Genomic DNA, 22485 nt, shown 5'->3' on the forward strand with positions numbered 1-22485 from the left:
TGCATGTCTGTCATGAGTAATACAGTCTTTGGCATTACCTCTAAGGCTTCTCTCTGCAGCAATGTTGAGAATGCCCTTTTTTATTTCTTAAACAGTAATTTATTGATTCCCCATTGATTTGGTAGAGAGAGAAAAAAGAGAACAAGAAGCGGGTGGAAAAAAGCTTTGTAAGTGTGAATTCCCATGCTCAAAAAAGAGAGAGAAAATAGCAAAAGAAATCCCACTGATAAAATACAGTCAATCTTTAAACCCCCACTTGTGATTTTTTTCCGGTTGTAGAGCAAGCACTACTAGTTTACATGCATTGGCTCTTCTTATGTAAAGGGAAAAAAAATCTCTCCTTCCTTGATATCACATGTTCATGTGAAATGTGCAGTTTATTGCTGAAAAGGTTATGGAGTTTTTTAACTTTCTGTGGTAGATGCGCTGAGGGAAAGCAAAACGAAGGAACTGCGTCCAGCAGAGGGAGCTCCAAAATCTGAATTTTTTGTGAAGGTGACAGATGGTACTTTTTGAAATACATGTTCTCTGGCAGAATCCGGTTTGTTAACATATAAATCCTTTGATGATTTTCATTCCCTTCTGTTAGGAATTCCTATCTTTCTCTTTCACAATCCTCAACACTAAAATGGAATCAGATTTTGTCAGTGCATGGGGGGTATTTTTGAGGCTGTCCTAACATTCTAATGCAATTTTTAAATGTTTACATTAATTTCAACTTAAATTTTAATGCAGCAGTTGGTGTATTTTTTCATAGCATTTATTTAAAATACTTCTGTTCAGCTTTTCTAGGAAAGAAATCATAGCATAGGAATTATTTATGTGCTTTTTTCTAAATTTCCACATGTAAACTATTTCAGCTCAGCAAATGAGCAAAGCTTTTTCCATTATATAAAACATATATCTATAAATGGCCATGTGTTTCATTTTCTGGTCAAGTCAAGTCAGCCAGTTCCAGATGAAGCAGATAGATGGCAAATTATGTGAGTTCTAAGCCCTCACCTCTACCATCAGCACCTGCTCTTCCCTCATTGTTCAAATTCATTAAAGAATGTCTGCAGATCCTGATGCCACTTTGTTGCTTCTGATAATATTTAACTACTAATCTAACAGGCATTCGTCTAATTTGAGGTGTGAAGGGTGACGTGCATATGCTGTTGCCCTCACAAATGACATCTAGTAAGTATGCTTTATTTGAGTTAACATGAAAAAAATAATCACTGCCTGTCTGTTGTTCACAGTACTTAAACCTTGTCTCTGTGGAGAAGCGGATCCCAGCCTTCACTGGCCAAGTGGTAGAAATGCTGAGCAAGTGAAGTGTGGAAAGCAAAACTATGCTTAGCTCTGCCTTTTGGCTTCATATTCATTCTTTAAAATTTCCTGAGGCTCAAAAGCCTCAGGAACTTGTAACAAGTCATGTCTGCTGCCCTCAACTTTTATTCTTACAATGAAGACAGAAAACATATGGCATTTAGCTCCTGGTAATGTCATGCCATGCCACTAAATTATCCAGTCTGCTGGGGCTTTTTCTTTTTCTCTGGCTTGGAGGAGAAAGAGACATAATGGGAGTGAGCTTCAGAGGAATAGTTGTGCAGTCCTTTAGCAGCTGCTCTGTGTGCACAAGGGGTCCAGATAGTTGTGTGTGGGATGAACGCCCTTCTGAAACAGAGTGGCATTGCCCGTGATGCATTGTTCTGCCAAAGAATTAATGTCATGATGTACTCCTTCCCATCTCTTCTCATGCTGCAGCAGCCCCCAGATGCAGGAGAGTGTGTCATCATTCATTTTGCAGACAAGAAGGCAGTAAACGTTTGTTTGCTGCTGGCTGCTTGATTTCTGCATACTCTGCTCTACAGACTAAAGAGAGCTGGAAGCTGTTTGTGCAATTTGGAGCTTCCCGTCATCAACTCCTGGGTGTGTTGTGGCTGTGTTGGGTCCAAATAATCAGAAAGCAGTATCTGGCTCCACAATCTGTTTTCTTCCCCTCTTCCCCTCCTCTTTTTGATCTGCTTCCAAGAGCTTCCTCTGGAGTCAACGATAATGGCTGGGCACCTTAGATATCTGAAAAGCAAGACACTAACTTAGGTGCAAAAATAGTGCTCTAGGCTTATTTTTCAAGAAGTTTACTGATGCCTGAGCATACAAATATTGAAACATTATTTGTCACACTGCAAAGAATAGTTACTAAACAGTTAGGTTCAGATTTATTTGTGCATTTTAAATGTGTTAAAGTTGTGTCACAAACTATTGCTTATAAATATGGTGCTTTCCCAAGTCAGCTCATCTCACAGAGGATGGAGAAACAAAACTTTGGTCTGATACCTTCAGCTCAAAGCTTGCTCGCCCCCCAGCTCCTCTCCCTCTGACGTGGTGCCAAGCAGAGCTGGGAGAGCAGATTAATTCCTGGAAGTCCTTGCACTCGCAAACCACAGCTGAATTTCCTCTTCAAGTACTTTTCAGCGAGGCTAATTTCAGGGATCGGTTCCTCAAGTTCACTCTGTCTTATGTCATGCCTACCCAAAGGAATATCATCTTTCTTAAAAGTCAAGGGCTTCTTAAGATAATTTTTTTCTGTACCTTTTCCCTCTCTCCTGCTTCCACCATCCAGCGTCTAACATCAGTCAAAGATCAGTGTTAAAAACGTAAATGTTGACTTCATTAACCCTCTGTTTTCTCCTTCTCTTGTTCTCTTTTTGAGCAGTTTAGAGCTCCATGCCTGATTCTTACTTAATTTGCAGCTGTGTAACCTCCAGTACTGCTCTATCTGAAATACATCCTCCATCGACCCCGCTTGTGATCTGGCTCCTCTTCTTTTACATTCCCATGGCCTGACCTCAGCGTGTGCCAGATGATGGGCGTCACGCTCAGCCCACGCACGCATGCGGAATAGGAGCCCTGTGTCTCAAAATGCCATGGCGCCTCTGTGCACAGCCCCAGCCTGCTCTCCAGCCCCCAGCACCCCTGGTCCCTGACAGCTTCTGCTGCCCCAGGCGAGGTGCTGCCACCACCCCCACCTCAGCCTGTTCTGGGTAAACTGGCTGTAGCTAGGGAAATGTTGGGAGATGTGAGCCCGGTTTCCTCCACAAAGGTGAGTGCCTCCGTGATTTTAAACAAATCATGCCACTTACCTGTCTCCAGTTCCCTTTCTGATAGATGATCCTCTGTGTGTTTCATCCTTTGAGGACAGAAGGGTGAGCGGCCCGTTTGCCCCATTCCCATGAGTCAAAATGGCCGCCATCTTAGGGCAACACCTGTGAATCTGGTACTCACAAAATGGCCACCCCGGGGTTCTGCAGTGCATGGCAGTGAGCCTCCCCCTCGCAAAGGAGGCCGCCATCTCCCAGCAGTGAGGCGAGGAGAGGCGGTGCGTGCCTGGGTACTGGCCGTCAGCTGGAGGGTGCCTGGGTTGTGGAGTGCGAGGAGCAGAGGAAACCCAAAGCAAGGCGGGGAGGAGGAGGAGGCTGAGCTTGCAGGGAATGGAGGGGGAGGCCTGCGTGGCTGTGGAGGTACGTGCTGGCTTACGCTGGCGGGCAGAGATCCCTGTGGCAAGAATCACTGTCTGTAGAATATCAAGGCAGCAGGAAACTTAACTCAGATTGAAGCTAGTATTCCATATACTTCAGATGGAGTCTCTTCTGATATTTTTTTTTTTTTTCTTATTTCCTCTCCCCGCCCCCCGCCATGCATACCCTCTTACTCTGGAAACATGTAATTTAAAAGCTTTCAGCAACCCACAAACCATTGCACTAATGTGCATCAGGCCTTTCAGTGGAGAAGTGATTGCCCTTCCTGAGGGGATATGGGTTGTGCCTGTGGCATTGGTGCTGATATCAGCAAATCTTAATTGAATTGTACAGCTTTTTCCAACAGAAATCAAAAGGTAGATTCAAAACTGAGCTGACCCTTAATAAATGCAATTAGGCATATAGTTTTTCTATTATTGTTCTCACTGTTTTTAAGCACTAAATCAAAGAAGCCCAAAGCTTCATAGATGTTGAGATTTTCAAAATGTCCATGTCAATAGTTAGGACACTGAGGCCATTTTCTTTGTGTAGAAGCTCCTTTTAAATTCAGTAAGTTTTGGATCCAGCCTGGAATGTATCTGTTAATAATAAAACCAGGAGAATGAGAGGACTGTATTTTATCCATACTTATTTCTGGTCTGGAGAAACACAGAAAACTGAAAATTCAAAAATACTTCAGGTTTTTTATTTGGTTTATATATAACTTCTTACAACTTACAGGACTATGCTATCACAAATGGTGATAAAAACCACATGCACAACAACTTTGGTGTGTTTTTCCAACAAGCAGCATCACCTAATATCACAGAGAGGGAATCTGCCCTATGTTAAACATGGCTGGGTTTAAGAAAACCAGCTGGGAAGGCACCTGCCATATCTCTGTAAGGAATGGGCGAACGGGGGGGGATGTCTCTGCTGGAGCTCATCATTATGAGGAGTCTTTGCTGTAACAAACATGCCTGGTCTCTTCTGCCCTCCTCACTCTGGTGACAGCCCCCCACCATTCCCATGGCTCTCCTCACTATCTCTGCACTGTTCCCGCTGTCCCCTAAATCCCGAGAAACAACCTCTTCACCTTGAGATTCTTCCCAGTCACCCCAGCATCTGTGTCACCACAGCCTCCTTGCCCCAGGATCCGTTGGGGACTGTTCCCCCAAATTATCCCATTTACCTCTTCCAGTCTTCTCATTTTCAAATCTGCTCGCAAACTAGTTAGCCATGGTTATTAGTTTTGTTTTCTAATATAGGTTATTCTTTGATTGTTTGACATGGCTTATGTGTGACACTATTAGAAATGTTCATGGCTCAATGATTCCAAGCAAAAGAAGCCCTTTAGCTATTTATGAGGGAGATGCAGAGCACTGCTACTGGGGTAAGCAACTAAAACTGATAAACTGGGGTGGCTCCAGAGAGCCTTTAAAAGGCTTTAGACTACCTGTAGGCTATGTCTATACTAGAAAGCAGAACAGGGTGAGGGTGCTGGTCCACAATCATGCATCTTGTTTAATTGTTGCAATGCTCCGTGGCACAGATTTGGTCCATGCCAGCCAGCAATATTGAAGGAAACAAAAAGGATTGGATGCCACAGACCTTTCCTAATGGCTGGTTCAGATATGACCACCATGTCTGGAGGTAAAGGGGAACAGTTCAGCTTTGTGTGCATATGCCAGGCCATGTTGCATTGCTTCAGGCTACAGAAAAGTGTCTAGCCTGTTCTATTTGCTAGTAGAGACGTAGCCTTACAGTTTCATCCTTAGTGCTGCCACTGATTTTACCGAATAGCATCAGTGTGGGGCTCTGCACATCTATGATGCTGACCACAGACTGCTGGCAACTTTTAATGCTAGGTTAGATGTGTTTGCAGAAGATACAGTCACAGCAATGCCTGTAGTGTGGACTCACCCTGCAGGTAATCTTAAAAAAGACAATTATTTTTTTCTGCATCATTTTTCTTTATTTTAAACCTCCTTGGAACTGTAAATTCCTTGGTAGTGCTGTATTGTAATTCAGTTAGGCTGGTGAAGAGGTTCTCCAGGAAGGAACAGCAAGTCTGCAGACAGCAATGCAGCCTCAACCTTTTTCTCCAGACAGACCTGCCAGAAATTGGTCGGTGTGTTCTTGTTTCTTCCTGTAGCCTTACCAAAAATCAGGGAAATCTGTTAAATAGTTTATACTAGTAAAACACCATTAGCTAGTCACTTGTCTTTTCACTAGTAGTGAAGGAAAAATACCTTTCCTAAGTGAGCTGCTGCAGAGACAAGAGTGGTCGCATTGGAGGCTCTCTGGTTCACAATATTGAGATTTCTGGTTTATGAAATACATCTAGGTTAACACTCAGCTTTATTCTCCCATTGGGGCCTTATAGGAAAGGTTTTAGAAACTGTTACTGTGAATAAGATTTTATTTTATGCCTCAGGAGAGAAAAAGATGATTGATTTTAAAAATACACGAGCAGGGCATGAATCTCTTAGACCCTGTTGACCGCCGGTTTACTCCTTGGGAGAGAGACATCCGAGTAACGCTCTTTGGCAGAATGGTGTTTCCCTGCAGAGTTCTGCGCTCCACCTCCTGCAATGCCTCCGCATTCAGGGCTGCCACTCACATGGCTATGGCCCGTGTTGGAGTCCTCATCAAAGATAAAAGAAGTTTAAGAGGGAGGTTTTCAGCCTTGCCCAGCCGCACTCCTTGGCACACATCCCTTCCTCTTGGGGAAGATCAGCCAATTGGATCCCCTACAAAAGCACCACTTCCAGAGCGGGTTATAGGAGTGCTGAAGAGAAGGGCAGTTTTTAGCAGATGTGCTGGGAGAGACCAAAGAAAACAAAGGCCAGAATTTCAGTGCACTTTCTTTTCTTGTTTTAACTACTTGCAGGTATGCAGGTTTTGGGGGAAAACAAAGGGACATGGAACGGTCAGGACAGATATGCATTCAAGCAGTGACAGAGGCTCTTACCGAAGGCCTATCTAGCCCAGGTTTTGTGTATCACTGAGCTGAACAAGGCCATTACAGAATGAGTAGATGCTGCAGGAAACTAGAAAACAGAAAGAGAGGAAAATGTTGCAAGACATCAACAAGAGCAACGAGGCCCTGAGGCGGTAGCAAGAGGTCTCAGTGCAAGTGCTTGCTTCAGCATGCAGAGACAGAGGGTAAGGTGCTGAGGGAGGACCGGAAAGGGCAGGACCCCAAAATGGATGCTGCTTAGTCTGGGAGAGAGTCCTGCTGTGGTAGGAAGCAAATGAACTGGAGGCACTCCTCCGGAGAGAAGCAGGTGAGAGGTTCTTGAGTTCTCAAACAATGGACTGGATCAAGTGTGAATCCTGGAGCAAAGGCTCCTTCAGATGCTGAATATGCCTAAGACCAATGAGGAAATGCAGCAGAAGGTCAGAGAGGAAGTGCCAAGCATCCCTGGCACGGTGAGAGCCAGCTCCAAGGAGCTCCAAGGAGATACCTGGAACTGAAACCTCCTGATGGCTTGAAATGCATGAGACAGTCAATGGCAGGTGTAAAATCCTGCTAATTGTGTAATTATTTATTTAGTAAAGATCAATAGCTTGGAAAAAAGGGAAGAAGTAGCTGCTGATGGAAGACCATGGCAGCAGGTCAAACGTATGTGATACTTCTCCCTAATGTTCCTCAGCCTTTCTACATATTTGATAACCTTCCATGGATTTCCCATCCACTAACTTGTCCCTGAACACATGTAGACACAAAAAGAGGGAAGGGCACACGACTGTAATGTGGAACTGGTGGCATGAGGAGTTAAGGATGGCTACAGGAGTGAGAGGAGCAGGATGTGAAGATGATTAAGATGATGAGATTTGAATAGCAGAGAGCTTTGGTCACCAGCAGCAACAGTCAGAGTACATCATGTGCTGGCTGAGGGGATCCATCAGATCTTTGATTGAGGACCCTTCTGAGAGATGCATGGGCATTAGAAAAGAAATGCTGTAACTGTACTGCACCGCATGCAGCCATGCTGCGCAGGTGGGGAAGTTCTAACACTAGACAGCACACCAAGCACATCAGCTTACTAGTTTAGGCTTAAATGCCATCATTTGGTGCTTACCTCATTGCTTTGGAGGCATGGACCTGACTCGTACCAGCAATAGGCTGCTGGAAAGTCGGAGTGGAGTAGAAATGAAACTGCCCTTGCCCGCTTTTTATTTCTTGTCTAAGCAGAGTAATGTGAGAATGATCACAGAGGTGGGAATCTGGACTTCCAGCCCCCTACTCTTATAGTGTTGGTAGGAATGAATAATTAGATAGTATTCGTTATAAAACCATAGACCTGCTTTTGGCAACAGTATCTTTTGAAAGCATTTTTTTAATATAGACTCTGTGTTGGCCTTGTTAATCATTGCCTTTTAGAAATCCCTTGCATTTGGAATCTCTGCAAGAAATATAATTGCTCTTGTAACTAAAAGAAGCTTTGGAGCATGGATAAGAAACGTGATGTGCAGAAAAAAATTCTACCTGATATTTTTTGGCATTTATTTGTAATGGCATAATGACCATCTGCTTCCCAGAACTTAAAAAAAAAGATTTCTGTGCACGTTTTTATTGCAACGAATGTCAGTACGTTGTCTTTCCTGTTATCATGGCATTGGGCTGTATTATCTGTTACTACTGCAAACTGATTTATTCCTAACAATAGAAAATAGGTCATAAATGAATGTCCTAGTTCTTTGCTGAATTGGGGCCCAAAAAAGTGGGGCAGATTTAAAGATACTCATGAGGTTTATATACTGCAGGGAAAGATGGTAATTATTATTTTTCAGACCGAAGCCTTCTTAAAGTGCTTGTGAGCATGTGAAATTTTTCAGTGCTACTAATAAATGGCTAATAATTATGTTTCCCCTTGTTTAAAGTAAAGGAATAAAGCAGTGGTCCAACTTTTAGGCTGGTTGTATAGCTGTAGTCACCAGGCTGTCAGCAAGGTTTTACTTATTCCACAGACATCAGGACCTAACTGTCACACAGGAAAGCCTCTGAGGCCCAGTCAAATTGAATTTTTGTACATGAAGAAGCACTGACTTGTTCAAGACTGCTGTCTCTCACTACTGACTCTGGATTGACATGAAATAACAGCCAGCTGCTCACCAAGGGTTTTGTTCAACATTATTGTAGTTTTTAATAAAGCGGAAATCAACTTCTTAGGAAATCAGTAATGGTAATTCTCAAGTGGCCACCCAGCATTTCAGGCTCTCCCTCTCCTGTGCCAATGCAGAGGCAAGGAAAGTAACAGACAACGTGCAGAGGCAAAGAAGCAGCAGAGTAACAGCAGCTGAAGCCAAATCAAAGTATTTGAACATGGAGAAGTTTCACTGTTCAGTAAAACAAATGCTTGTTTCCACCTTCATTTAAAATCACAGAGCAGAGACGACATTTCTGTTCCTCTCAGTGCTTGCAGGCACAGAGTACAGTGGAGATGGCTGTGAAGAGCCAGGAGGTTGCTGGGGTGCAGCTCTGTGTTGAAGTTCAGTGCGAAGACCTTGCTGGTTTGGTACTGTCACTCTGAAAAGGGATCTGGGATGAATGGTTTCCTTTTCAGAAGTGCCTTTCCTTGCCTATATTTCACAGGCAGGTTTTCAAGCCATTTGAGTTACTCTGAAGCTGTTTTCTTGCTCCTTGGTTTCCTTCCAAGTATGATTCTCTGAAAGCTCTTCACTAGCTTGCATTTGTAGGCTGTGAAACGCATGGTAGGTGGTGGGGAAAACAGGAAGTTTCAGTGTAATTCCCAGAGGTTATGTGCGGGATTGAAACCAAAAACTGTTTTATGTTTGTTTTGGCCCACATATCTAGAACCTAGCGCTGTGGAGTTATTAAAGTTGAGCAAAACATTCCAGTGGGTATGTACCCATGAACCTGCTGACTTCTTGTTACTGTATTTAAAAGAGAAGCTGTAGAAAATAAAACCTAGTTTATCCAGTGAACTTTAACAGCACTGCATCTGTTCAGATGACGTGGTTTCTAAGAATATGCTTTTTTTAGAGCTCCTGTTACTTTTCTGGTCACTCCTTGGGCCAGGACACAGAATCCTTCATGCAAATACAGTCCGTCTCCTACATTCCCTGTGACTCATTTATCTGAGAGGAAGAAGAGGAAGAGAAACAACTCTGTGAATTCGCCCTCTTCAGTACACTAAAGGTTTTTCTCCGTGGAGTCCTTCATGGAGTTACTTTCTGCAGTGTGGAACAGGCTGCTCTCCAGCACCGGTGGAATCTTGTATATGTCCCTTCATTCATTTCGAGCCTCTCTTTGCAAATGCTTATGGCTGCCTCACCTTCTCTTGACCTATACACTACTGGCTTTGGTTTTACACAGAAAACAGGAGTCGTATCATGCACGTGTTCAGTGATCAACTCTGTGGCCAGCATGAGAAAAACAAGATTGGAGAAAAGAAAAAGTGCATTAGCCAAGAGCAAAAGCAAAACTCACTCTGATCTGTAATGAAATCATCTCTGGAAGTTCCCTCCATCCCCAGAATTAGAGGCTGGACTGTGTTCTAAAGCACATGGAGACTGAGATATTATCCTAAAATTGTTATGATGCTGTCATGATTTAGGGTCTGCCTGGAACTGCCCAGTGTGTTTCAGCAGTTTACTCCCCTGGGAGAGTGGCAGTCTTGTGCCTGTCAGATGGAATTTCTGGTACTAGAACCTCGTACTGGATTTAATTAACACTCTCACTGTCCTGCACCAAGCTTCTCAGAAACTGCTTCTCATGTGAGTCTTGTAATAATATCTCAGGGTATCTGTAAATACCACGTGTTGTGGAATGCTACTATTGCGTAGCTAACAGTTTGCCCTTTTAACTCCAGTGTGTCTTTCTCTCATACACTATATAAGTTTAATGATAAAATGAAGAAAAGATTGTTGAAGCAAGATTTCAGGTCAGGTTTTTAGCTACTGGATTGGAATCAACTGTCTACAAAAAAATAGATATCAAAACCAATCCTTGTCTGCTTTAGCAACTAAATATCATTTAGTCACTTAGCCTCTCAATTTATTTTGTCACTTCTGAATGCATTTGTTTTCTGTTTCACATGCCGCCCCATTTCTCTTGTACAATGCGACGAGAAATAAACTGACTTTTGTTACACCTCTACTCATCACTTTTAACAATTCTGTCAGTGATGATCACATGAAACGGTACTCATTATGTATAATAACTTGCTCTCATTTTGCCACCTTCTCATGAATTTAGAGCTGGAAGCCCATACTAGAGCTTACCAGCCCAGTTAGGAATGACAGCGGCGCATTATGGAAGGATGCGTTTTCATGTTTCTTTCCCTCAGCTCAGCTCTATACTAATGCCCTGGGAAGGTGTGGGAGATAATTACCTTTTGGTAGTGAGTGGATAGAAATTGTGGGTATGTGGGGGTTCTTTCATCTTCACTGGACACTGAACAGATACAGATAGTAATTTGTATGAGTAGTTCAGACTAAAAAAAGATATGCCCTACCACAGCTTACCTTAAGGTTTTTACCTACTAATTGAAATTTATCTTCCATTTAACTGCCTTTCAAAGTCATTAGCATTGTTCAGCTGGGGAAATAGCTAAATTATAACTGAGACTGGCGGGCGTAAGAGACAAACATAAGAAGCAATTAAGCTCTTCTTAGTAACTGAATACCCCAGGCATGTAGCAAAGTTTAAATATGTGCTGGGCTATGCTGTCCAACGCTGGTTGATGAAAATGTCAAATATTACTCTGATTCCTGCTGTGTAAAGGGCAACAGGACTTTTTATGTTCTGTGTAAATAAGAAGGATACTGTCAAAAGGAAAATAAGCAGGACTGTGACAAAATACATTGTTATTACAGTTAATGTAAGCATACCAAAGACATCTTAAAACTAACAGCTTGACAACTTACTGAGCTTCTCAGGTAGATGTTGCAGCACACATTGGTTTCTGTACTTCCACAGCTGTGCTGCTAACAGCATGCCAGTATCTAGTTTAAAACCAGCTCTATCATGGCCATGCATCTCAAACTTGGAGTGCAAACACAGCGCTAGTTTTCTTCGATAACAAAAATGACCCACTAAACCTTCAAAACTAGCTTACAGGTTGGGGCAGAAAGGGATTCCTGTCCATATGCATGTCTGTGGGCTCTCTTCCTGCTCCCACCAAAAGTGGGAGCTCCATACCAGATGAACCAAATCTTCCCTTCTTATCATTACTATGTATTTTTAAGAAGGAAAGCCAGCATGGTGTAGCTTGCCAAAGTCACAGAATGTCACAGCCACTTCTAAACTGGCAGGACACAACGCTGTTATGTCCCATCCTTTATTCCCTTCGTGAGCCTGGGCCTGGCTCAGAGACCTTGTCCTGTCTCAGTCTTTTCTGATAGTGAGACCCAACTTCTTCATGTAGATGCTCAGGGAATCCAGTTTGGAGGTGGGCCCGGGCTGCAGCATTCTTGAGTGTCTCCAGTGCCACTGTCTCTACTCTTCCAGATCAATGAGTCCAGGCATGGAGCATGCATCATTTCTACAAGTCATAAAATACTTGTTCATGGATGTTCAGGTAGCACCTGGCTTGTGATAAGGATACCTACTTTCTGTCTTTCTACCAGAGGATCTCTTAAACTACTGTAGGGGCTGTGGTTTGAGGACTTTAGTTTGCTCACAAAAAGACCAGAGTTGGGGCTGGTGGTGTAGAAGTTACTATTTTTACTCCAGGGCAGGAAACCAAGCTTTTCTCTGTAGTCTGATTCCATCCAGGTGGCCTTGCTACTGTCCTCATCTTATTGCAGGCTTGTCTGAATAACCTCAGTTCTTGGCCTTGTTAGATATTTCCTCGTAGCTGCTGTCATCTCTTACAACTCAGGGCATAGCCACAGTGGAGTCTCAGTGGAGACAGAACGCAGACAGCTGTTGACATGTTAAATACAGGCTCATGTAGCTGTGTTCAAAGACCATTAGCCAGTGCTTCTGCCACAGCTCCCACCAATGGATCTGAACAGCACACTGATTTGAATCATTGGCATATGGTTTCTGTGGTGGATTGAGTTCCCTCTTCTCCATTCTTTCTCTTTTGTTCATATTCTCCCTTCATTTGTTCATACTTTTTTACATGCTTCAGGCATGCCAGTGCAGTAATGGTCTACACAGAGGAATTTTCAGACTGCGAGGTCCCCAGATTTGTTGTTAGTGATATCTCCTCTTAAAAATCCATTCTTAAATCTGTACACCCTAAGAAATTTCAACCAAATGCTGAAAAGTTTTGCTACAACATGGATGTTTCAGTGAGACCCATCTGGGAGTTCTCTAACAAAAATGTACGGGTTATTAAAACAGTCAGCTCAGTTTCATGCATTTTACCTGTAGATCTCGTACTATTATAGCATCTTTTCTCCTCTCCAACACTTTTTTTCTATGTTTAGGATGATAGCTGACACCGGATTGTGCTTGGCTGATGAGTCGGAGGAGAGAATGAAAGAGCGGAACAGGAATCATTTTTGTGGGTTCAGATTACTTACAGCACTTGCCTTGAATAATGTGGGCTCATAGATGCTTCCAACGTAACCCTTCTTGTTCTGTCACACTAAATGGAACAGGAGAAAAAAGATGCAACTTCCTAATGTAATTACCAATATGTGGTTGAGTCATTAAAGGATTAAAGTTGCAATACACTTTGCATCACTTGCATCTTCTTATCTGAGGAACAAAGTCTATTTATACAGCCTCATTTATAAAATCTGCTCACCCCTACACAGGAAAAAAATTAACCACTTTTTGTTGCTGTGGATTGCAATAAATAGCGCTCATAAAGGAACTTTAAAACTCTACACCAAATTCAGCTCCCATGTCAATATGCATGACCAAAGTACCAGGCGATGGACTTACCCACAAGTAAACCCTGTTCCTATAGGGCTGAATTTGGCCTAAGATTTCTGCATCTCTCAGCTCATTAGTTCAGGTTGCACAGAGCATTTGGAGATCACTCCAGTGAAGTGTGAGCAGCAGCAATCAACTCCGTGCTCCAGTTTTACACAGACACATAAAGCAGCAGGGGAAGCAAAGATGATGGGTCACACTTGCTGTCACTTCAGTGAAAAGATTAGTATTAATGGATTAGGAATCCAATTAGCCACTCCTCTTCTTTTAGGAAAAGCTGGCATGTCAAAGGTTGCTGTCTCTCAAGAGAATAGTGGGACGCAGATGGCTGAAAATCCTGACACGCTTTGATGCAAAATAAAATTTTGGCGCCATCGTTTTGTTTCCGACTTTGGAGCTCCTGAGGAAAGCAACCCTGTCACTCTCTGGCTGGGCTCCCCCACACAGCCGCTTCCATCTGTAGCCATCTTTCCACTCTAATCGAACAGATTTCTTACCTAGATTGGTAGCTGTTTGCCAGACAGTGTGATGGGGCTGTCAGCAAACGGACTGCAAATCACTGTTGTACTTGTTTAAATGAAGTTTCTTCTCTTGTCTTTCACTCGTATTCAGTGAAGTTCAAGGTCAGCAGTTAGAGGCTTTTTAAAAAGAAAAAAAGTGTTACTTTTCCACTTCATGTCTGTCTGTAGGATTTTATTGCTTTTTTCAGATGTGGTTTAATGCTGGATTTATTTCCATATTGTATCCCTTATATAGCAGTGTTACCTAGTCATCTTTTCTGAGAATTCACTTGTACCCTTTAGGAATTCAGAAGCCTTTGCATTTTAAAAGCCATTAGATAAATTGTTAAATTATTATTTTTTAGACCAATAATGACCAAAAAAATTCCAGAATTCCAAGATATTCATCTGGCCTCTGCTGGGCTTTGCAGTGATTGCAGAGGGACTTGTCAGAGTAGATTAGTGCTTTAGTCCATCACACACAGTGCCTCTGGCATTTTGGTACTCCAGATGACAATGGACATTTCTTCCCCATTGTAGATCTAGTCCCATTCCACAAAATTCCCTATTTATTGTGTGATTTTTCTTCAGGTCTTAAGGGTAATCATCAGTGATATTTGAGTGGTGGAGGGAGGGAAGAAGTTCGCTTTCCCCTTCCCTCTTTTTCTCCTCCTACACATATTGTCTGGACACTACAGAAGTCTTTGCGGAGCATCCACCTACATCTGCCAGCTGTTGCCAAAGGACTTTGAATCATGGCTTCTGTGGCATTACTGATATACTGGGGTATAGGAAGTAATCTAGAGAAATCTAGATGACTGCTTTTTAATCCTTCTAGCCCTCCTCTACAGAGAAGGAAATTTGTGGAGGCATTCTTCAGGAGTTCAGGAGGGAATTGGTAGGCATATCACAATACACTTCATAAGAAAAAAACATCCCAAATTTGCCATGGAAGACCACCAAATATTTACTGTTACTTTAACCTCAGACTCAGGTATGAAATAGGATCTCCAGCACTGTCTTTCTTGATGATGGCCAGCTTATATAAGGCTCACCAAGGAGATCAGGTTTCAGGTTTTCTGATTGGTCTTTTTTGCATACAACTTTTTGATTGCTGAAGAATTTAGGTTTATATATAATTCAGTCCTCATTTGAGAGCAAGGACGAAAAAGTTGTACAGACTGAGTAGGGAAGGGTAGGCATAACTAAATATTTTTTAAAATAACTGTAGGGTAGAAACGTGGTTTAACTCACACACCAAAAAAAAAGCTTTTCTGAAAAGGATAGAAGGACCCAGAATTTCCATTGGCTTTTTGGGTAGCTTGTTGCTTTCATGATTGCTTCTTGAAAGCATATTTTTGCCAATTATAGAGACAATGTATTTTGCTAGGGGTTTTCAGTGGCAGAAAGGCTGAGTTTGAAATAGCAAATTGAAATTAACAAATGCCCTCAGCTCCATCATCACCAAGTTTTTTTCTGGAACTACTCAGGACAATCTTGGGAACCTCTAATTTGTGGTGCTTACACCCTCGGAAGTACCAGCATAGTTCACAGAATCACAGAATCACAGAATGTTAGGGATTGGAAGGGACCTCGAAAGATCATCTAGTCCAATCCCCCTGCCGGAGCAGGATTGCCTAGACCATATCACACAGGAACGCGTTCAGGCGGGTTTTGAATGTCTCCAGAGAAGGAGACTCCACAGCCTCTCTGGGCAGCCTGTTCCAGTGTTCGGTCACCCTCACCGTAAAGAAGTTTTTCCTCATATTTATGTGGAACCTCCTGTGTTCCAGCTTGCACCCATTGCCCCTTGTCCTGTCAAGGGATGTCACTGAGAAGAGCCTGGCTCCATCCTCATGACACTTGCCCTTTACATATTTATAAACATTAATGAGGTCACCCCTCAGTCTCCTCTTCTCCAAGCTAAAGAGACCCAGCTCCCTCAGCCTCTCCTCATAAGGGAGATGTTCCACTCCCTTAATCATCTTCGTGGCTCTGCGCTGGACTCTCTCTAGCAGTTCCCTGTCCTTCTTGAACTGAGGGGCCCAGAACTGGACACAATACTCCAGATGCGGCCTCAGCAGGGCAGAGTAGAGGGGAAGGAGAACCTCTCTCGACCTGCTGACCACACCCCTTCTAATACACCGCAGGATGCCATTGGCCTTCTTGGCCACAAGGGCACACTGCTGGCTCATGGTCATCCTGCTGTCCACTAGGACCCCCAGGTCCCTTTCCCCTACGCTGCTCTCCAACAGGTCTGTCCCCAACTTGTACTGGTACATGGGGTTGTTCTTGCCCAGATGCAGGACTCTACACTTGCCCTTGTTATATTTCATTAAATTTCTCCCCGCCCAACTCTCCAGCCTGTCCAGGTCTCTCTGAATGGCTGCGCAGCCTTCCGGCGCGTCAGCCACTCCTCCCAGTTTTGTGTCATCAGCGAACTTGCTGACAGCGCACTCTATTCCCTCATCCAAGTCATTAATGAATATATTGAATAGAACTGGTCCCAGTACCGACCCTTGCGGGACTCCGCTAGAGACAGACCTCCAACTGGACTCTGCCCCATTGACCACCACTCTCTGGCTTCTTTCCTTCAGCCAGTGTTTCAGTAGACTGTTAGTTTGGTTCCTCACCCACTAGGACAAATTATGTTCAGGCCTTTACCACATGCCATCCCCATCTGCTGAGCCCTGCCCTGCTCATGGCATAGTGTCAGTCAAGCTCCAGGAGCCTGAAGTGCCCTAAAGACAACCTCTCTTCTGTCCCTTCTTCATAGCTGCTCTTTGTCTGTGTAGCCCAGGGCCACCTTGCTCGTATCAGGGAGCAGACCACAGAAGACTCCAGTTTCCCCATGTTAGACTGTAGCCATCTTCTGCTGCAGTAATACCCGTCTTGCTCTTAACTCTTCTGATGGGCAACATTTGGCCACGTGTCCCTTGCCACATCCTCCCCTCTAGCATCCTAGTGCTTACATCCTCACCTGATGGACTGACCCCTCAGCACACACAGGGCTCTGGAGCAGCTGTCGCACATCTGCCTGAGTAGCTGGTCAGCCAAGAGGCATAACTGGCCAGTCAGTAAGGCAGAGCCACGGGCTGCCCCTTCCCCAGGACCCAGCAGCCAAGTTGTTACTGTCCTCGCTGTCTTTTGCCACCTCTCTCCGTGTTCAGCTCCATTACCCTGGGTGTAAGAGAGGAAGACCCCAGGGAATCTCTGCAGACACCAGGGGCTGGGGAAAGAGTTGAGCCCTCCATCCTGAGTTATAAGTTTGTTGCTTGTGCAAGTTGGCTGGACTCGTTCTTGTCTTCACCAGAAGATGGAAGGAGGGAATTCTTGAACCTGTAGGCTTTCAGGCTTACATAAAAAATGAAAATAACAGTTAATGTAACGTGCAGCAGGACTTTTAAGGGAGAATGCATTATTTTTGACACAGAATGGGTCGAACTATTTCAGTTTAACTAGAAACCAGCATCATTAAAATAATGGTAAACCAGCTGACAGAGCAAAGACAAACTTGCCATTCAAAAGAGCAGACTCATTTCAACACCTCAGGTGGCCCTAGCAGTGTGAATAAAGCCCTAGTAAACATCCATAATTTATCAGAATACCTTCCTAACCTTAGAGGTTTAACACTTTAGTGATATTTTTATTATAATTCAAATTATGAAAGGACAGGGGAACTTCAAGAAAAGCATGAGGTACAGAATGTTTGTGTCTTGTAGGACAGAGTAGGGTTGACTTTTTGTTTAGCCTGAATGAACGGCAATGTCAGAGGGCACAGTTTTGGGGGCAGTTACAGTGCCTTTATTCTCTTTCCATTTTCTCAGTCTCTGAGGAAGAACATAAAGCACTGAAAACCGAATCTTCTGAATGTCTCATTTGTTTTGAGCTTTGTTCGACTGTACTATAATGAAAGGTTTAGGAATTACTTAGGTCTGACCAGTCCGTTTCCTGTACCTGATATTAATACTGACATTGACTTTTGTGGGAGCAGATGCAGGCTCCTGTTGGTCTCCCTCAAAATGCAATAAATTTAATGCCATTAAACAGAGAGCTATTATGTTAATTAAAATGGGATCCATTTTCTAAATAGATTTTCAGGTATCCATGTACTCCAGAAAGATCTATGACCAGAATGGAACCACGCAAGCTGTGCTACCTGAAGCTTCCTAAGCCCCCATCCTCAGTACCCAGAGACCTAAGGATATCTCTTTCCTGGTGGTCATGACCGAAGACAGTCCATGAGATTGTAAAACTGGCAGGAAAATAAATCTTCACAATGCTTGGTAATGTGTAAACAGCCCCTCCAAGGCAGTTAAAAATGAAAATCAATAAACAAAATAAGTTAGGATGAAAGATAATATTTTACACCATTTTCTATTTTACTGTTTTGCTTAAATAACCCATGCTGTAAATTGGACAAATTCTATATTGATCAGCCAGCATATCCTTCCTGCAGTCTCTAAAATTGATATTATTATATATTCTTGTAATTATAATTCCATATCTGTTAGCTTGTTACATTGTCTTTGGACAACCTAGACAAGAAATAAATAATGTATATTTCAAGCCTAATTTAATTTGCAGTGATTAAAAAGTAATTAACACCAGTTCAGGCAATCTGCACAATCACGTTTCTTGCCATCACTTTAGTTTTCTTGGAACTGAGAAAACTAACAGCTTTTTAAATTAAACAAAACAAATGTTATTTTGGTCTTTCCAGACTGTTCACGGTAAATCCCGCTATCCTCATGCCTGTAAGTAGTTGCAATAGTTTTAGTGAAATCCCTCACTTAATATATAAGTGGAAATGAAATGCAGACCTTGAGCTGCAAGGGGAATTATGAAGGAGGCTGATTCTAAGTCGTTGCTGGGTCTGTCACAGCAGGTAATCCCGCCAGCTGTGCTGCTGCACCGCTGCCACCCCATGCTCTGCAATGCAGTCATGGGCTCCTCCTGGGTAGAGCCTGGCAGCTGCAAGACCCAGACACACAAGCTCAAAATGGATATTTTCACCCTTTTTATAAGCAGAGCATTTGGCTTCTGGTTTATTTTTTGGTTGCTTTCTTGTCTGGCTCCAGTGTTTCCTACTTTCAAAGACATGGGTTATGATAACCAGTTTTCTTTGATGTATGTCTCCTTCCTTCCTTCTTTTCTCTTTCTTCCTCTCTCTCTTCCTCTCTGTTTTTCTGTTTAGGTTATGTGTGATTGCAACCAAGCTTCTGCTTACAATGCTTAGGTTAAGTCACTCCACTACCCCACGCATCACCCCTATTTACTGCAAAAGCTAAATTCTGACTTAAAGTATGTTTTTGATACCAGCAGGCCTAACGTGCTTCTCATGTACGTGAGGGGAGTTCTGTGCCTGCCCCAGCAGCCTCCTACCCTGAAAGCCCCAGGACAGCAAGCAGTGTACTGCAGAACCCTTTCACGCTAGAGAGTGACAACAGAGACCACGAGAGCAGAGCTGGGCAATTGCTACCAGAGCCTCTGGAGATAATTTTGTTTTTCATTTTGTGTCATACAGATTTAACTATTTTCTGTAGCACAGAGTTGGTACATTTTAACCAGCTGATATATTTTCTAAAAGAGTCAGCACTGACATTACTGTCATTGTAATAATGTGCATACTTGTTGAGTGTTATATCAGTACTAAAGTATGTTATTGCAGCTTATCTTTTCAGAACATTTGGAAGCATTAGTATTTATCTATTTTATGTCTATATTACAATATATGTAATTAATAGATTTTGTCAGTTTTTTAAAATTTATCCGTTGTTCCATAGAGGTCTAAAAGGGAATAAAGAGAATAGTAATATAAAGAGATCATTAAAGAGGGAGCTGTAAACATTGGTTCACCAATTCCTGAAGTGATAATAATTGCTCTACAAGCAAATATCTTTGGTAATAAACCTTTCCGTTCATGTGCTCTAGGAAACAGACAAGGATAGGGGCCAGCGGACTTGATTCCTGTCACAGTTGTTTTTACCACTGCCCTGCTAAATCATCTCTAGTAAGTTGTGCCACAGATCTTTTCTGACCAAATCTTTGTCAGTGTAGAACAAGACTTCCCAAATGCCACTATTTTACTTATAATACTGCTAGTAAAATTGTTTACAGAGAAGGTCTTCAGACTCAGCAGATTCATTAAGTAGTAAGTATGGCTTTTATAGCTGTTAGGTGTGGGCTTTTTATCCTCTGGCTATTAACCCAGATGATGAAAGGAGTTCATCAACGTGTGACTCTCTGTAGAAGTTATTTGCATTTTAATTTGGTGGTCTTCCTTGGCCTAAGACATACCATAGAAATGGGTCTGTTTGGAAATGCCAAGTGAATATATTGTGGAAATCTGACTACGAAAACACAAAAGTAAATGTCCATTTAATACCAGGTATGCAGAAAGCAGTTAATTTTCCTGTCTTTCTTTATATCTATAATTAGGCTTTGAGGACTTTATTGCCCTCAGGCAGAGTGCCTGGTCTCTAGCAGTTGCACATGCACATTTCTTACTGTTTCCATAACCTGCACTTTCTGTTTTCTTTTCATGGCCCATTGCTTAGCAATTGATTTTACTTCACACAGTGAATTCTCCATAAATAAAAGGTTGGGAATAGCACTTTAACTTAAACAGTCAGTTATTGTAATTCTCTGTTTATTCGCTCAATCAATAGCTACAGTTAGTAAAAAAATACATTGGCTCCGAGACAACAGGAAGTTCATGCACTCCCAACCTGAATCCTTCCCCAGCAGTTGCAAAAAGACCCTACAGCAAAGTGTTAGCGACAGGAATTACCAGTGGATGTCACAGCACCCTGTGTTTCTTTCTTTCTGAATTACTTCTACCTTGAAACATCAACTGGCAGGCCCAAAGGAAGTTGGCCTGGGTAGGTGTTTCTGTATTCATTTACATTGATACCAGGTGTCCTGGTTTGGCCTAAACCAGGCCGATTTTCCTTTCAGTGATTTTTACTTTCAGCTAAGTCTCCTCTAACTAACTGCATGTTTTTGCAGACAGTGTCTGCTTCCAGGACTGATAACGCTCGAAGTTTGTAGTTATCACTGAGGCACCGGTAGGGATGTTGTGCAGAAAGGCTCTTGCTGTACTTGTTCTTGAGAGAAACCAAGGTCACTGCTGAATTCCTCACTGCTTACGAGTGAAGAGCCAAAGGGGGGTCGCAGCTGCAGTGGGGAGCAGACAGGGCAGGTGACCCAAAATTGACCAACGAGGGTATTCCATCCCACACACGTCATTCTCGGTATAAAGTGGGGGGATCACGAGGGTCTCGCTCTCTTTCTGCTATGGCCGGTGTCCAAGGAGGACTCCGTCTGTTTTCCTGCTGCCCCCGATCCCGATCCGTGCGTTCTTGAATCCAGCTCTCGACCGTCGCTAGGCCCAGGCTGGGCCTTCCCGGAGCCTGCCCTGCAGTGCCGGTGGTGACGTGGCTGACTTCAGGGGAGCTCAATCTTGGTTTTGTATATATATATTTGTATATATTTGATTATTTCTATTATTATTATTATACTTTTTTTTCATTATTATAGTTTATTAAAACTGTTTTAATTTTCCAACCCAGAAGTCTCTCTCCCTTTTCCCTTTCCCTTTCCCTCTGGGGGGAGGGGGAGGGAGGGATAACAGAGGGCATCTGCCGCAGGTTTAATTGCCAGCCCAGCTTTAAACCGTGACAGATTTATTGGCACCCAACGTGGGGCTCGAACCCACGACCCTGAGATTAAGAGTCTCATGCTCTACCGACTGAGCTAGCCGGGCGTCATGATTTCAAAAGTCACTCTCCTACTTATGCAAAAATAACACAGTGGACAATACCGGCATACCATATACTGAGGTGTTGGCAGAGAGAAGCTGCTTCAGTCTGCAGCAAGATTGCTTTTTAAGCTAATTGCTTCATCGTTGTCATTGCAGGATCATGCATATGCATAGCAATTTATGCAGTCATTTTGTGTTGGTTATTATTACTAAAACCTTTTGTCACTTTAATTAATAACTTTCACTTCATTGAAAGCATATTTTAATGAGTTTGAAATGCAAAGTGAATCTTTAAAGATCAGAAATTACTGTTGCTGAGAGTTAGTGGATGAGGGAGGCAGGCTATTAATGCCAAAATTCCAGTGATCTGTGCTTTAAATCCTTGGTGTGATCACTTATTAGCACTGAAAATAACTTAGTTCTGAAGCAGTATTGTCCAATGCTAAGTAGAATCTCAGGAAACGGTGATTAAAAGAATGTGACTGAGAAACTGGGATAAAAGATAACAAGAGAAACATCATAATAGTTTGTAAGTATGATTTAAGGGAGGAAATTTTATCTGATACTGTTAGCTGGCAAAAAGGTGTCTGAAGCCTTGATTCTGCAAAGGCCTTGTAACCCTTAAACAGAAAAGAGAAATGTAGAATATGCCTGGATTTAGAAATACGAAATGTATTTCTTGAAATAAATCTTGGAGTTTAGGTTCTCTATGCCTGTAAACATTTTTCGGTATGACTCTTCAGCAACTGAAGTTCTGACAAAAGAAGTGGGTTGAGAGGTGATTTAACCAGAGGCTAAGCTTTTCACATTAAATGCACATTTCACATTAAATTTTGCATTTCCTAGAAAGAT

At 42.7% G+C, this 22485-nt stretch overlaps 1 non-coding gene across 1 annotated transcript; it reads right to left on the minus strand.

Annotated features, from left to right (window-relative positions):
- Positions 1-21563: 21563 nt before the first annotated feature.
- On the minus strand, positions 21564-21636 carry TRNAK-CUU (transfer RNA lysine (anticodon CUU)). The gene has a single exon. It is a non-coding gene; the product is annotated as a tRNA-Lys (tRNA).
- Positions 21637-22485: the final 849 nt, after the last annotated feature.

The sequence above is a fragment of the Nyctibius grandis genome, chromosome 1 (genome assembly GCF_013368605.1).
Source record: "Nyctibius grandis isolate bNycGra1 chromosome 1, bNycGra1.pri, whole genome shotgun sequence".
Classification (NCBI taxonomy): Eukaryota; Metazoa; Chordata; class Aves; order Nyctibiiformes; family Nyctibiidae; genus Nyctibius; species Nyctibius grandis.